The sequence below is a fragment of the Tamandua tetradactyla genome, chromosome 7 (assembly GCF_023851605.1).
Source record: "Tamandua tetradactyla isolate mTamTet1 chromosome 7, mTamTet1.pri, whole genome shotgun sequence".
In the NCBI taxonomy this organism is placed as follows: domain Eukaryota; kingdom Metazoa; phylum Chordata; class Mammalia; order Pilosa; family Myrmecophagidae; genus Tamandua; species Tamandua tetradactyla.
The window spans coordinates 34,196,908-34,213,758 of NC_135333.1; the positions used below are offsets into that span (position 1 = coordinate 34,196,908).

At 42.0% G+C, this 16,851-nt stretch overlaps 1 long non-coding RNA gene across 1 annotated transcript; it reads right to left on the minus strand.

Moving 5' to 3' along the window:
• Positions 1-1,326: 1,326 nt before the first annotated feature.
• Positions 1,327-15,297, minus strand: LOC143689578 (uncharacterized). Its single transcript, XR_013178838.1, has 4 exons — positions 15,220-15,297; positions 7,132-7,216; positions 5,600-5,684; positions 1,327-1,525 (listed from the first exon to the last, which is right to left on the minus strand). It is a non-coding gene; the product is annotated as an uncharacterized LOC143689578 (long non-coding RNA).
• Between the last annotated feature and the right edge of the window lie 1,554 nt (positions 15,298-16,851).

Genomic DNA, 16,851 nt, shown 5'->3' on the forward strand with positions numbered 1-16,851 from the left:
ACAGAAAAATAAAACGAAAACAGAAGAAAAAACCATACACACCATACCCCTTACTCCTCCCTTTCATTGATCACTAGCATTTCAAACTAAATTTATTTTAACATTTGTTCCCCCTATTATTTATTTTTATTCCATATGTTCTACTCATCTGTTGACAAGGTAGATAAAAGGAGCATCAGACACAAGGTTTTCACAATCACACAGTCACATTGTGAAAGCTATATCATTATACAATCATCATGAAGAAACACGGCTACTGGAACACAGCTCTACATTTTCAGGCAGTTCCCTCCAGGCTCTCTATTTCCTCTTAGATAACACGGTGATACCTACTTAAAGCATAAGAATAACTTCCGGGATAACCTCTTGACTCTGTTTGGAATCTCTCAGCCATTGACACTTTCTCTCATTTCACTCTTCCCCCTTTTGGTGGAGAAGGTTTTCTCAATCCCTTGATGCTGAGTCTCAGCTCATTGCAGGATCTGTCCCACGTTGTGAGGAAAGTCCACACCCCTGGGAGTCATGTCCCATGTAGACAGGGGGAGCGTGGTGAGTTTGCTTGTTGTGTGGCTTGACTTTTAATAAAAGGGAATTTATTTCATTAGATCTTCAGAGGAAAGGCAGCTAACTTTCAACTGAGGTTCTTTCTTACACGGGAAGGCACAGGGTGATCTCTGCTGGCCTTCTCTCCAGGCCCCTGGGTTCCAACAACTTTCCCTGGGGTGATTTCTTTCTGCATCTCCAAAGTCCTGGGCTGAGCTGTGAGTGCTGAGATGAGGTATGCTGAGCTGCTTGGGATGTGCTACGTTGAGCTCTCTCATTTAAGCACCAGCCAATTAAATCAAACATCATTCATTACAGCAGGCACACCACTTAGCCAAATGCAGATGTAATGAGCAACAGATGAGGTTCACGTACCATTGGCTTATGGCCACAGCAACAGAACTAGGTACCTTCACCTGACCAAGCTGACAACTGAATCGAACTATCACACCCCCTGTGGTTTTCCCACTCCTCTGCCTTGCAGAAGGATTCAGCCTCGATATTCCTTTACCCTGAAACTTTCTCTCTGCCCCACTTTAATAATGCTATCTTTCCTATGAGGCTTGGACACCAAGTTCAATCTCTTGAACTATTTTTTTATCTTATCAGCATCATCAGCATCTTGGACCCCTTCTGTGCTCCCAGTCCCATCCTTCCTGCCTCCGCTGGGGCAGGTATTAGCAAACCATTTCTGTAAAGGGCAAGGCAGTAAATATTTTCAGTTTTGCTGGCCTTTCTTTCCTTGTAGAGAGAAAGCAGCCATAGGTAAACCAATGGGTGTGGTTATGTTCCAATAAAATTTTATTTACAAAACTGAGCAGCTGGCCAGATGTGGCACACTTTTTGCCAACTCCTGCTCTAGGGCATTGAGCTCCAAGCCCCTCCAAGGGTCCTCCTGGATTTTTTATTTCTTCCTCTATGTCAATATTTTGTCTGCATTATACAATTACTTCCAAGTTTTTGCCCTTTAGTGGGAAAACAGCTGAAACGGGAGAGAGGATGAGTCAATGGTGAGAAAACACAGAACAGTATTGAATTTAAAGTAGAGGGCAGGAGACTAGAATAGATTACATGAACATACATCAAGGGTGGATACTTAAAATTGTCATATCTAAAGCATTAAAATAATAAGAAACCAGTTCTTTTCCCAATTGAAATAATTTCTAGGACATGCTAAGAGTACCTGGACCATTAAGGATTAAGTTTGACCAAAATGGAAAATCCAAAAACAACAGTAGCTAGTAGACAGTTTTTCTTCCTCTAAATAAAAGTCCAGGGATACATAGTCTTTGGGGAGAATGGCCATCTACAACATCAGAGACCCTAACTTCTTTTATCCCTTTTTGCTTTGACATTATTTGTACCCTCCATTTTCATGATCACTTCCTGGTACAAGATGGCTGCTTGAATTCCAGCCATCACTTCTGTTTTCTAGCCAACAGGCAGAAGGGAGAGGTAAAGTGGTGGGCAGAGTCCCCTATGGTAGGCAGCTTCCATGATGGCCCCCAGTGAGCACCACCTCCTCATATTTACATGCTTGTGTAACCCCTTTCCAAGTGTTGCCTGGACTTACTGATTAGCTTCTAATGAATAATACAGAACTGATAGGCTGTGACTTCAAGATTATTTCTTAAAGACTCTGGTTTTTGTCTGGGGTGCTTCCCCTCACTTTCTTTTGAACTGCCTGCAATGGAGGAGTCTGGCTGCCATGGTGTGAGGCAGCCCTCTGCAGAGGCCTGTGTGAATGAGCTTGAGAATGGGTCTTTTGAGACCTGCCAATAGCCATGTGACTGAGCCCAGAAGCAGACCCTCTCCCAGTGGAGTCTCAGATAACTGCAGCCCTCGCTGATGCCTTGATGGCATCCTCATGGGGAAGAGCCACTCAGCTAAGTTGCTCCAGGGTTCCTAACCAAAAGAAACTGGGAGAAACGAGCATTTGTCGTTTCACAGCCACTGAGTTTTGGGTGATTTTTAATGCAGCAATAGATAACAAAAACACTCTTCTTTAAGGATATTTCCTTGACCACCCCTTCACAAAGCACACCTACCTCTGATTGGTTAAAACTTAGTCCATGGTTACAACCAGTTGTAAGTGATTCTGGGATTCCTTTTATGTAGGTGCAGGGGGCATAAATGACCAACTGAAAATTGAGTGTTATACAGGGGAAAGGGGGATTGGGGACAACCAGACTAATAACAGTGACCAGAGGAATGGCTTGGGATAATTAGCTTTGGCCTGAGTTCTGGAACTCATCACTGGCAAAAGGAATGAGTTTATCATATTGATTTAAGCTAAACTGGAGCTGGGGATGGACACAGATTCCCAAGATTCCTGTGGGTTGCCCAGTGAAGGAGCAAATCCTGAACAAAACTGAGGCTCAGGCAGGAAGGGGGGTCATTAAGAAACTAAAACAGTGTTCAGTACCAGAAAGTGGGGTGCTGCTATTACAAATGTCTACAAATGTAGAAATAATTTTGGAATTGGGTAGTAGGTAGAGACTAGAACAATTTTGAGTTGCTCATGAAAAAAGCTACATTGCTTTGAAGAGACTGTTGGTGGAAATATGGATGTTAAAGTTTCTTCCAATGAGGCCTTAGAAAGAAATGATGAATGTGTTATTGGAAACTGGAAGAAACGTGATGCTTGCTATAAAGTGGCAGAGAATTTCATAACATTATGTTCTGATGTTGTACTGAAAGTTGGAGCTTTTAAGTGATGAACCTGGGTATATAGCTGAGGAGATTTCAAATCTAAGTATGGAAAGTGCAGCCTGGGTTCTCCTTGGTGCTTAGAGTAAAATGCAAGAAGAAAGGGATAAGTTGAGAACTGAACTCTTAAGCACAAAGAAACTAGAAATTGATTGTTTGGAAAATTCTGAGCCTATCCACATAGTATGTTCTGAGACAAGGGCAAGAAGTGGCTTTATCAGGGACCTCCTTGAGCTTTGGGGAAGTGAGTCTGAAGAGAACAGGGGTCCATGTAGAGTTTAGTGCTAATGAGGGTGTGGCTGAACAGGGACCCAGTCAACCATTTCGGTGGAAGTCAGGATTGGACGCACAGGAAGGATCTTTGGAAAAACCTTCTATCTGATGGTTTGGACCCATGGGAACTGCATGGAAAGCTGACAAAGTTTTTGCAGAATTTGTATGAGCAGAACCACTGACAGCCTGACCTAAAGGGGACAGAGAAGGGAGATACTGAACAAAGAATAACTTCAAGGGCAGAACCATAGAAACTAAAGTCTACACTGAAAAGATCTCCTTGGACAAGAGAGTAGAACCACCCTCATGTGTGGAAAGGGCAGGTTCATCCCTTCATTTGGAAGGGGTGGGCCTTGTGCCCCATTATTCAGGGACAGTGCCACCACTCCAATGCCTGGGGTTGCCGTCTGGATGCTCAGAGAAGATAGGGCCTGCATCACAGAGTTTGGGGGGAGAGCATGGCTACTTCCCAAGTACTTAGAAGGGGTGGAATTGCCATCAGGCCTGGGGGACAAAACATGGATCCATATATTACCCTCGGACCTTGAAATCTAATGGAGTTTTCCCTACTGGGTTTTGGAATTGTTTGGGACCCATGACCCTTGTTTTTCTTCCAATTTCATCCTTCTAGAATGGGAATGTCTATTCTTTGCCTGTCCCTCCACTGTATATTGGAAGCAGGTAACTTGTTTTCTAGGTTTCACATGTCCACAGACAGAGGGGAATGGTGCCCCAGGACAGACTGCACCCATACTGATTTTGATGAGACTTTGTACTTAGCATTGTTGCTGAAGTGATTAACATTTTGAGATGTTGTGACAGAATGAATGTATTTTGCATGTAGGAAGAACATGTTTTTTGGGGGTTCCAGAGGGTTGGTCGTGGTGGATTGACTTGTTGTGCTGGTTTGAAAGGAAGTATGCCCCCTAAGAAAAGCCATGTTTTGATATAAATCCCATTTCTTAAAGGTAGAATACTCCCTATTCAATACTGTATATTTGAAACTGTAATGAGATCATCTCCTTAGGTGATGTGATTTAGTCAAGAATGGTTGTTTAACTGGATTAGGGGACGACATGTCTCCACCTATTTGAGTGGGTTTTGATTGGTTTATTGGAGTCCTATAAAAGAGGAAACATTTTGGAGATTCAGAGAGATTCAGAGAGAGCAGAGAATGCTGCAGCACCACGAAACAGAGAGTCTACCAACCAGTGACCGTTGGAGATGAAGAAGGAAGATGCCTCCCGGGGAGCTTCATGAAATAGGAAGCAAGGAGAGAAAGCTAGCAGATGATGCCGTGTTCACCATGTGCCCTTCCAGCTGAGAGAGAAGCCCTGACTGTGTTCGCCATGTTCCTTCTCACTTGAGAGAGAAACCCTGAACTTCATTGGCCTTCTTGAACCAAGGTATCTTTCCCTAGATGCCTTTGATTGGACATTTCTTTAGACTTGTTTTAACTGGGACATTTTCTTGGCTTTAGAACTGTAAACTAGCAACTCATTAAATTCCCCTTTTTAAAAGCCATTCCATTTCTGGTATATTGCATTCCAGCAGCTAGCAAACTAGAACACTTGTGTACCCCAGTTTGAACATGTTCTTGGTCTGCATTCTGGTTGGTATAAATAAGATCTCTTCAAGGTGTTACTTCAATTAGGGTGTGTCTTTAATCTGATTACTGGAGTCCTTTATAAGCAGAGGGAATGTGAGATGGAGAGAGAAGCCCTGGCAGCAGCCAGAAGCTGGAATTCAATAGAAGCCAGAATTAAATCCAGTAGAGACTGTCATGCATTGCTATGTGACAGAAAAACCAAGAACCAAGGACTGCCAGCAACCAACCCAAAACTTCACAGTCTTCTGAAAGAAAGCATCACCTTGGCGATGACTCAATTTTGGACTTCTCTTAACCTCAAAACCGTGAGCTATTAAATTCACATTGTTCAAGCCAACCCATTGTATGGTATTGGTTTTAACAGCTAGAAAATTAAAACTGGCTTTGAGGTTGTTTGTTACATAGCATAACATAGAGAAAGCTGAGTAGCGTACACACCTTATTTTACATCGTTATCTTTCCTACCTGGATCACTGCATGTTGTTTAGTTATTCTCTTTGCTTACGATCTGGCTCCCTTCTGCCCATCTTCTACACTGTAGCCTAGGGGTCTTTCAATGGGAAAATCAGATCATATTACTTCCCTCTTTACTTCCAAAATCTCACTACTATTTTCAGGATAAAATTCAAACTCTTTGTTTTATTACACCAGCCTTTCAGGCTCTTATCCACATCTCCAGCTTCATCTTTTTCCCTTCCCCACACATGCACCCATTGCCCCAGTCTCACCGAGCCTCCTGCAGTTACTAAATATGTCATTTTAAGTTCATGATGCCTTCACACATGCTCCCTCTGCCTTCAGTGCTTTGCCCTTTACTAGGCTGGATGTCACTTACTCTTTCTTCTAGACTTATCTTCAGCCACTATTACCATTGTTAGATTTAGATCTCTTCTCCTTCCTCTGTGTGCCCCATTCCTCCATAGCATGTTTCTCCAATCCCATTCTATTCCTGGTCCTGAAGTTCCATGAGGTCAAGGGCAGGGTCTAGTTTGTCTGTGTGTTCCCTGGGCTTGGTGATTCCTGGCACAAAGAGTTTGGTGATGCTTGGAGGATGACTGAATGAAAGTAAGAATATGTATATTGAATGCTTTGCCAACTGTTTCTCCAAATCAGTCCATTTTCCATATTGCTACCAGAGTTATCTTCTTATAAATGAGATTTTATTACATGACTTCCCTGCTAATTAACCTCTATTGGCTCCTACTTATTTTGTCACAGTCAACTCTCATTATTTGCATTAGTTATGTTCTATCAATTTGCCACAAAGAGTGAACTAGTAAATTCTGAAGTATTGTTCCCAGGGGAATTCAGGGTTAGTTTCCTGAGAGCCTCTAGTAGCAAAATTTTCCTTAGCTGTTCAATACATAACCTTGTCTTATGTGTATTTCTGTCTAAAGACAGCTTGTTTAATGTGTACTGATGATTCATTAACATTGAAATTACAGCTATCAGCACTATAACTCATGGCTGAAGGAAGCTTATCTATCACATGTAATTTTCCATAAGGTAGATCACAGCCGTTTTACACTTATAAACACTAGCCAGCACTTCAGCATTATGCTTGGGGGGCTTTTTAAACAGTGAAATCACCAGCAAAATGCACAAAAATTCTGAAAATATGGCACTAAATCTACCTAGAAAGGGACACTGCTTTATGGTGATGGTGTGAGAGCTGAAAAAAGAAGGCAGAGTGTTGCCTTTTTTGACCTCAGCTGGAAATGTATTTAAAAAGCGACTCAAATTTTCCCCCACTCTGTGCATTTCCTCAAATAACGATAAAGGTACCGCAAGGATTGATTTGGGGGTTACAAATAACGTTTGGTGAGTAGGAAAATTTGGAAGTATGGAATCCCCAAATAATGATGATTACCTTTGTAATCTGGTTTCATCCACTCCTTTGACCTCGGGTTCTATTTATATGCTGGTAATGCCCAAATGACAGTTTCCTGCCCATAACTTTCTCCTGTTACATATTTATAATTGCCTGTTGTGCTTACCTACTTGCAGATCTTTGCAGGGACCTCAAACTCAAATACTCAAGTGCTGTTTTCCTTCTCAAACCTTCTTCCTTTCTTGTTTCCTCTGAAATAAAAAAAAAAAAAGCATTAATTACTGAGTTGCCCATAGCTGAAATCTGGAAGTCACCTTTAAGTGTTGATTTAAGAGCATGCACTTGACAATCAGGCGAATGGCTTCAAGTGCTGGTTCTGCCACTTATGAGCTATATGACCTGAAGCAAGTTCTTTGACCTCCTAAGACTTTTTAAAATCTGTAGATCCTTATCCAGGCACTCACTCCCTGGATTGCTGTAAGGCTTCAATGATAGGGTACATGCCATGTCCTGGGCAGATACTGCCACATCATAAATCCTTTCAAAATAATAGCTTTTATTATGATGATGCCTCTCTCTACCTCATGCTGTCATCCATTCACCAAGTCTGTTGATTCTATGTTTTTTTTTAATATCTCTTGAATCTGCCCTATACTTTACATTCCCAGTGCCACCTTCCTAATCCAGCTTCCCATGCCGTTTTGCATATATATATATAAATTTTTTTAATTGAGAAATATCCACACATGTACAGTCCAACCATATTACACAATCAATGGCTCACAGTATTATCACATAGTTGTGTATTCTTCACCATGATCATTTTTAGGACATTTGCATCACACCAGAAAAAGAAATAAAAAGAAAAAAAAAAGAATTCATATGTCCCTCTCATTGACCCGCAGTATTTCAATCTACCCAATTTTTACTCTTTATCTTCCTCTATTATTTATTTATTTATCATCCTTATTTTATTTTTTTTTTTACTTATCTGTCCATACTCTGGACAAAAGGAGCATCAGTCACAAGGTTTTCACAATCACACAGTCACACTGTGAAAGCTATATATTTATACAGTCTTCAAGAATCAAGGCTAGGGTGGGCCATGGTGGCTGAGCAGGCAGAGTTCTCACCTGCCATGCTGGAGACCTGGGTTTGACTCCTGGTGCCTGCCCATAAAAAAATAAAAAATCAAGGCTACTGCAAAACACCTCAACAGTTTAAGGTACTTTCCTCTAGCCAATACACCATAAACTAAAAGGGGATACCTATATAATGCACAAGAATAATTTTCAACTCTGTTTGAAACCTCTCAGCTACTGACACTTACTTTTGTTCCCTTTCTTTTCCACATTTTGCTTAAGAAATCATTATCAATACCACAATGCCAGGGCTAAAGGCTCATGCCTGGGAGTCCTGTCCTGTGTTGTCAGGGAGATTTACACCCCTGGGAGTCATGTTCCATGTAGTGGGAGGTAGGACAATGAGTTTACCTGCCAAGTTGACTGAGAGACAGAGGTCACATCTGAGCAACAAAAGAGGTTCTCTGGGGGTGACTCTTAGGCATAATTATCAGTAGGCTCAGCTTCTCCTTTGCAGGAATAAGCTTCATAGGGGCGAGCCCCAAGACTGAGGACTCAGCCTACTGAATTGGTTGTCCCCACCTCTGATGGCCTTTTGCCTGTTGACTGCACAAGTTTCCTAACTGATCTTCTTGACTCCATTCTTGCCCCCTTCCAATCCTTTCTCCACATTTCTAGTGTGGCTTTTCTGAAACCCAACTCAGCTCCGTCAGCTTCCGGCTGAGCTGAACTTCTTTCAGTTCCTCAAATGGACAGAGCCCTGCTCTCCCTTCACAGAGGCTATTTCCTCTGGTAGAACCTCCCGGCCCTGAAGCTACCTTCACAGGCTGGCTCCCTCTTCTTTCTGCTCCCCATGGACATGTCAGGCTGCCTGCCCCCTCCATGACCCTGTTAGGTATCCCTGCCCTGTGTCACTTTCCTCCAAAGTGCCTCACAGGGCTCCTGTCATAACACTCAACACACAGCACTGGGAGGCTGGCTTCAGTGCCCTCTCCCTCCACCCCACTCAGACTGGAGCTCTATCAGTGCAAGGTTGCTCTCTGTTTTGCTCACCACCATACCCCCAGAATGTTGCACAGGCCTGACCCACAGCAGGAGTGCAATGCATTTTTAAATTATTTAATTTACTCTTAATAAGTAATATGTGCATATAGTAGAAAACCCAAACAGTGTAAATGGGGCATACAGTAAAAAATAAGTCTCTTCACCCTGCTCCTCCAGCCACCCACTACACTATTTTCTTAAGTATCCTTCTAAGATATCTTAAGAAAATTAAGGCATATATGCATATAAACTGTGGGTATGGTAGCATATTATACACAATGTTCTGCACCTGGCTATTTTCTCACTTAGGTATCTTGAAAGATATTTCTTTTCAGCCTATATAAAACTTTTTTTTTAACAGACTCTGCAGAGTGTTCCTCTGTAAAGATGTAGCATAAATTATTTAACCAGTTCTCATCTACTGGGCATTTAAGCTGTTTTCCATCTTTTGCCATCATGGCTAATGTTCCCTTGAATATCCTTGAACATGTCATTTAACGCATAAGTGAGTATAGTCATGGTATCTATAGATTTGTAGAAATGAAATGGCTCCATAGAAATCCACCAGTTTCCACTGTCATCTGTACTGTGCAACTATCCATTCTTCACATGCTTGCCGATACAGAATTAAACCTCCTGTGGTCTTTGGCCAATCTGTGGTGACAACAGGAATGCCATTGCAGCTTGGGCATACCTTCTTTTTTTATAAATTAAAGGTGAGCATCTTAAGATCCACATGCAAAGTTAAAGAACAAATGACAAAGTGGGAAATGACAAATTGTTTGTGTCAGACAAAGAGAAACCAATAGGAAATTGAACAAAACCTTGAACTGCCACTTTACAAAAGAAAAAATCCAAGCGGGCGATCAGGGCAATACAAATTAAAATCACAATAAGACACTGTTGCATACCCATCAGTGTCTAAAATTAAGCATCTGATAATACTTACTGTTGTTGAGGAGCCAAGCCACAGAAACTCTCACATACCGTTGACAGAGAGTGAATTAGTAAAGCTGATCAGAACAACAGTTTGGCATTATCTACAAGAACTAAACATCTGCATAAACTAAATCCCAGCAATTCCACTCTGACTTTACAGAGTCTTAGAGGAAGCCTGGCCCGTGTGCACCGGGAGATATGGAAATGACTGTTCAGAGCAGAACTGTTCCTAATAGAACAAGAACTGGAAAACCTCAGATGTGCATCCGTTGTAGAATGGATGGCATGTGGTGGCCCATCACTAGAGTGGAAACCAGACAGCAATAAGATGAACTGCCACAGCTTCATGCATCAGCCCTGCTGGGCTGCATAAAGATAAAGTTGCACTAAATAAATCAGTCACAAAAGAAGAGTATGATTCCCTTTATGGAAAGGTCAAAATTAGGTGAAGCTACACTGCTCTACAGTGTCTGAGGATGCACAGATAGGAGGAAAAACTATCTGAAGAAGGCAAGGGAATAATAACAGTGAGTGGAGTTGGGTTGGGGTCGCATCTGCAGGGGAGCAAGGGGCACGTGATAGGAAAGGAGCAAGTGGGGCAGGTGAGTGGGGATAACACTAAAATACTGGATATGTTTTATTTCATGACTGTGCTGATGGATCCACAAGGGCTGGCACTGTCTTTTAAATTGCATATATATGTTTCATATATTCATTTGTGTATATGATGTGTTTCACAATTAAAAAAAAAGGAATACAAAACAGTATATATAATACCATATAAATAAAAAGGAAAACGTGAAAGAAGATACAAAGAGATACAAACTTGTCTGCTTATCTGTACATGGATTAGCTCTGGAAGCATATCTAAAAAAGGGTCACTGGGGCATGGCCCTGGTTGGCTGAGGGACAGGGATGGAAGGAAAGCTAGACCTTTTACCATGTTAAGCTATGTTAATATACCACCCACTTAAAAGTTCGTATTCATTTAAAAAAAAGAAGATCCATCGGTATTTCCTTTCCCGTGAACTGTTGTATTTGTTTTCTAATACTACACAACAAATCACCGCACATTTAGTGGCTTAAAACAATCCATCAACAATCCATAAATTCATAAACAATCCTTAAAACAAGACATAAACTTATGACCACCAGGGCAACAGTACATAAACTGGCCCCCTCAGTTTCCATGAATCAGGAATCTGATTCTCAGAAGACGGAGGCCCTCTGGTCATGGTCTTCCAGGGCTGCAATGAAGGGCAAGCCAGGCCGCCTTTAAATCTGGAGGCTCCAAGGGAATCTGCTTCCAGGCTCATTCAGGTTGTTGGTAGATTCACTTCCTATGGCCATGACCCCAGCTTCTGGCTGCTGTTGGCTGAAGGCTTCTCATAGTTCCTAGAGGCCACCGCCATAACATACATGCTGCCTTCGTCAAACCAGCAATGAGAGTCTCTTGATCCAAACTGCTTAAATAACAAATAATGCAACCTAATCAAGGGAGTGACATTCCATCACCTTTGCCATATTCCACTGGTTAGAAGCAAGTCACAAGTTCCGCCTGCCCTCAACGAGAGGGGAGTGCACAAAACTGTGGATACCAAGAGATGGGGATCATTGCAGATCACCATATGGTTTGTCTGTCACAAATGTCCATTGTTTTTCAGGGGTTCTGCCCCCTCTTTTCTATTTTTCCCTTACCCATTTGTAAGAGCTCTTGTGGATTAAATAAATTAATCCTTTGTTTGCCACCTGAGGTGCCGATTCAATAGGCATTTGATAAATGAATAAATGACCTAATGAATCTCCTACCCGTTGTTTTAAGCACTTTAGCTGCAATGATAGCGACTTCATCAGGCATTGGTAGAGTGTTTCCCTTCCCTGGAAAGCAGAGTTGGGTCAAAGCACAGAATTTAATTGAGGTTTGAAGATGGATGAGAATATTGATTTGGACTTTATTTGAAATCGCTCTTACTTTGATTTATGCTAAGAGGAGCCAAAGAAGTAGTGCAAACGATCAACCTGCAATGAGGCTGCAGGTAGGAGAACAAAATGCCCTTACTCCTCCTTTGTCTCCTGAAGGTGCACTTGAATTCTGTGGGTTGGCAGCCCACGTGGAGTGGGATGTTGGTCAGGTTGGGGGAGGATGGAACTGTGGATTTACTACCTTATATGCCTCTCGTGACCTCAGTGCCCCAAAACAACTTATATCACCAGGTGATGACCTATATTCAGCTTCCCAGTACATCCCATCATGGGTGTCCACTGGCCAGGTCTGGGCCTTGTGGCACCGGCTGTGGCAGCCCTGGGCACTCTCTCCTTCCCTGTTCCTGGACTGCAGAACAATGAGTTGTCCATTTATGTTTTCTTAGGCTTCTCCTTGTTTACCAGCATGACTCTCTGAACTATTCAAGACTCAACTCCTAGGCTGTCTTTTAGAAAGAAAATTCCAGGCCGAGGTAGTTTTACCATCATCTTTGTGTGAACCTCTGCATTAGCAGTCATCACGGTTGTGATTTATCTATTTGTATTTACACTTCTCTCACTGCCTGGGGGACACCTCCATATGGCACAACACCCTGTCCAAAGCTGAACTCATCTGAAGGACTCCCTCTGAATGTCCACACGGCACCCAAACCTCTATTACTGCATCCACTACGTAAAATGGTAGTTTCCTGTTTCCAAGTCTGGGACCCCTTCTAGATAGTGAGCAACTGACGGCAGAAACCATGTGAGTTTTATTTATCTTTGTATCCCTAGTGCCCAGCCCAGAGCCTGCCACGTGGGAGTTCTTCAATAAACAAATGTTGAATTGAGCATCAGGGCCAGGTACCGAGGGGGTGGGGGTGGGGGACACCTAGGAAATGCTCAGGACATGTTTGTTACATCTGGTTCTAGGAAAGATGCTTCTCCCAAAGCCCTCTGCCTGCCCTCCTTCTCTCAGCCAATAGTTGTCACATAGCAACAATAGCAAAGAATGAGCTATTGCCGAATAGAGCACATGCTTGCCTGCTGCAGAGAGCAGAGCAGAGCTATTTTGAGATTCTTTAGGTAGAGTCACAGTCTGATAGGTTCACACACTGTGGCTATAGCTCCCCACACCATATCAGCTTTGGGGGTACAGGCATTGAAAATAAACATCCTATTTGCATATCTGTCTCTTTTGCCATCCTTTGTATTACTCTTTTTGAATACAAAGGACCAAATTTTAGGTCATGGTTTTTCTTATTTTGAAGTCAATCAGACTTTTGTTTGCAATCCTGCTAACATATCTTAATATGCCACCAAATTACTGAACAGATGTGCTCATTTATGTCTAAGATGACCATGTAAATTTTCAAAACAAATAAACTGAAAAAACAGGACCTAGATCTCAGCCCAAACTTCCCAGCTTGGCACACAGATGGACCTTTGTGGTCTGGCCAGGGCCCACTTTCCCGGCATCCTCTCCTTCTGGGCACCCTCACCAGTGTGTGCCCCAGGTACCAGCGCAGCAGGGATTTCTGCTCACGAATCCCCCAACCTGGTCTGCCCTGAGGGACTCTCGATCTCTCTGCCTGGTAACCATTTGTCTCTACGAGTTTCTCCCCAACTAGGTGGTGTGCCAAGGGGACACAGTGTCTTTTCCATCTTTGAACCCACAGCTCCCAGCACAGTGGAATTACAGGAGATGTTCAATAAAGGTTGGTTCAGTGTAGAAAGAGGACAAGATCCCTGGTTACCTTAAGCTCTGCTGGCGCCTGTCGGTCCTGATGGCGGGCACCACCACGCCTCCTGATATGGAAAAGTCACAAGCCTGTGGCCACCTTTGTGGTTTTGGCCCCCTGTATTCCCTTTTACCGAAACAGAAACTGGTAGGCTGAGGCCTGAAGGGGTGAAGGAAGGCAGAAGGACTGTCCTAAGGATAGAGGGAATATGGCACAAGCAGAATAGAGACAATTCTGCTTGGCTGCAAGGAGGGAAATGGAGAGAAATGAGATGGCTGGTCAGGAGGCCGTTTTTTGCACATAGAACTTTACGCTAACAGCAAAGAGGGACCACTGAAAGTTAATAAAACCCAAACATTCCTTTTTGGTTCTGATTTCAAACACCACAATTACAGAATGTAAAATGAACGCTCCCTGTGACACCCCCTCTCACCCCATACTGTTAACAGTTTCTAACTCATTATTACTATTAATTACATTTATTAAAATGGAATCATTCTAAATCTATTATCCCACAATTTTCTTTTTCCCTTTACAAGAATATCTTTCTATGCTAATACCTATCTAGCTACTCATTTTTAAACAACCGCAGAATATTCCATCATCATTACACTGTCCCAAAGTTGTCTTTTTTTTTTACAGAATGTGAAGTCATATTTATTGAAAGAAAAGGTATACAATATGAAAATAATAATCATATAACTGTATGGAGACATAAATCCCAGTGCATACTAACTAAATTTGGGAGGAGGGCAGAGGTAGTCCCTTCTTTTTTCTTGGTGGGCCAGTGTTTCATTTCCGTAGCTGTTAAAGGAGAACATAAAGGTTTAAACATATGAAACAGGTATGGAAGTTCTTCCCAATTCTCCAGTGCAACGAGAATACATTATTTTTCTAAATCAAGTCAAATCTGGCTTGACCTTCACTAACCAGAATTGTTAGGGAACTTGGGGGGCAGCGTTTGCCTCTCCCCACAGAGTGTGCTGGAATGTTGGGGGTCATACAGTTTTCCCTATGCATTAAAAAAAAAGAATCTAAGTGAAAACTCTGTTCTTGCTGCATGAACAAAGAGTCCAGATGAGTCTAGCTTCCACTCTAACCAGATTTCCCCATAGGCTGCTCCAATGTAGCGATTCTAAAGCAGCCTTGTGAGCAAGTACCACTTTTGGTTCATTTTGACAACAGCTCTTAAAATCTGTCAACAAGAACTCACAAGGTCCTTTTTTAATTTTAATTTTTATTGACACATCTTTGTATACATACAGTCCATACATGGTGTACAACCAGTGGCTTACAATATCATCACATAGTTGTCTATTCATCACCATGATCATTTGCATCACTCCAGAAAAAGAAATAAAAAGAAAAAAATACCATACCCCATTAGCCCCCTCTCATTGACCGCTAGTATTTCCATCTACCCAATTTATTTTAGCCCCCATTATTTATTTTTTATCCATATTTTTTTTACTCATCTGTCCATACCCTGGATAAAAAGGAGCATCAGCCACAAGGTTTCTACAAGCTCACAGTCACATTGTAAAAGTTCTGTTTTTAAACAATAGTCTTCCAGAATCAAGGCTACTCCAAAGTTCTTTTAACCATTTCCTACAGGTGAACTCTTGGTTTGTTTTCTTTTTGTGTGTGTGTCTGTGTGCCTTGAGGAGGAAAGCTATCCCAGTGCTGTAGGGAACATTCTCATGTACCTCTCTGTGCACTGTTCGGATGTATCCTAGAGATTCTGGGGTTTTTAAAGGCTATCAATTTTGGTATGAACTTAGAAGTTGGTATCATGTTTTATTCATACCATGTATGAAAGCACCAATTTTATTTTGCCAATATTGGCTATTAAAATTTTTTCTTCAAGGACACATTTTAGTAAACGTAAGATATAAATAAAAATGTAACTATGGTTCTGCAAACACCAACAACATTTTGGTATAGATCAAAATAAATCAGTATTTCCTTGTGGTGTATGTGTAGCCACTTCAACAATCCTGTTTGCATTCACGTTTGCAGAAGTGACCTGAGACCACGAGGGCAGCTTCTTTCCACTGCAATTCTTGTGCCCCCTATCCAGGTCTCCTCTCTGGTAATCAGGGCACCGTGGAAGCTGGATGAGTCAACAGAAGGTTGAACGGTGAACAGAGAATTTCTTAAAGGGAGTTGGATGGACCCAGGAGAAATTTCAATATCCTGATTGGTGAGAGGCCAAGTATGACAGCCCAATAAGCATCTGCCAGGTTCCATGCACAAACATCTCACATGTATTCACCTCATTTTAATTCTCCTAGTAACTCTTTGGGTTAGGTACGATCCTTTCCATTTTAGATTGAATGACTAGTAACACCTAACGTATTGCGTGCTTACTTTGTGCCAGACCTTGTGATCAGCATTATTTCTAAATGACTGTGTTTACTCTTCACAACAATAAAGTAGGTCTAATCATGAAACTCATTTTACAGATGATGAGCCTGCCCAGGTCCCATTCGACTTCTGTGCCCCTGCTCTTACCTGCCAGCTGCTGCTGTCTCGTGTGTCCCCCAGCTACTGGATTCATTTGAACTTTTTGGGTTAGTTACAGGGAAGACAATTCCTTCCTGAAGCCATTCTTCTTCTTCTTTTTTTTTTCTTGGCTTTTTAAAAAGGGGAATTTAATAAGTTGCTAGTTTACAGTTCTAAGGCTATGAAAATGTCCCAATTAAACCAAGTCTATAAATATGTCCAAATTAAGGCAACAAGAGACTACCTTCACTCAAGAAAGGCCAACGAAGTTCACGGTTTCTCTCTCAACTGGAAAGGCATGTGGCAAACATGGTGATGTCTGTAAAATTTCTCTCCAGGCTTTTTGTTTCATGAAGCTCCCTCGGGGGCGTTTTCCTTCTTCATCTCCAAAGATCTCTGGCTGTGTAGGCTCTAAACTTCCCTGCTTCTTCCACTAACCCAAGGTTAATCCTGAAGCCATTCTTAATCCACTCATGGGACTCCACGATTGTTTGGATTTTAATTAGATTAGATTACAAATAATCCAAGCTGATGGTTTAATTCTGCTTTGTTGAAACCATCAAGTCTACCCTTGATTGCATTTGTGTGATCCTTATTTCCTCAACCACTTCA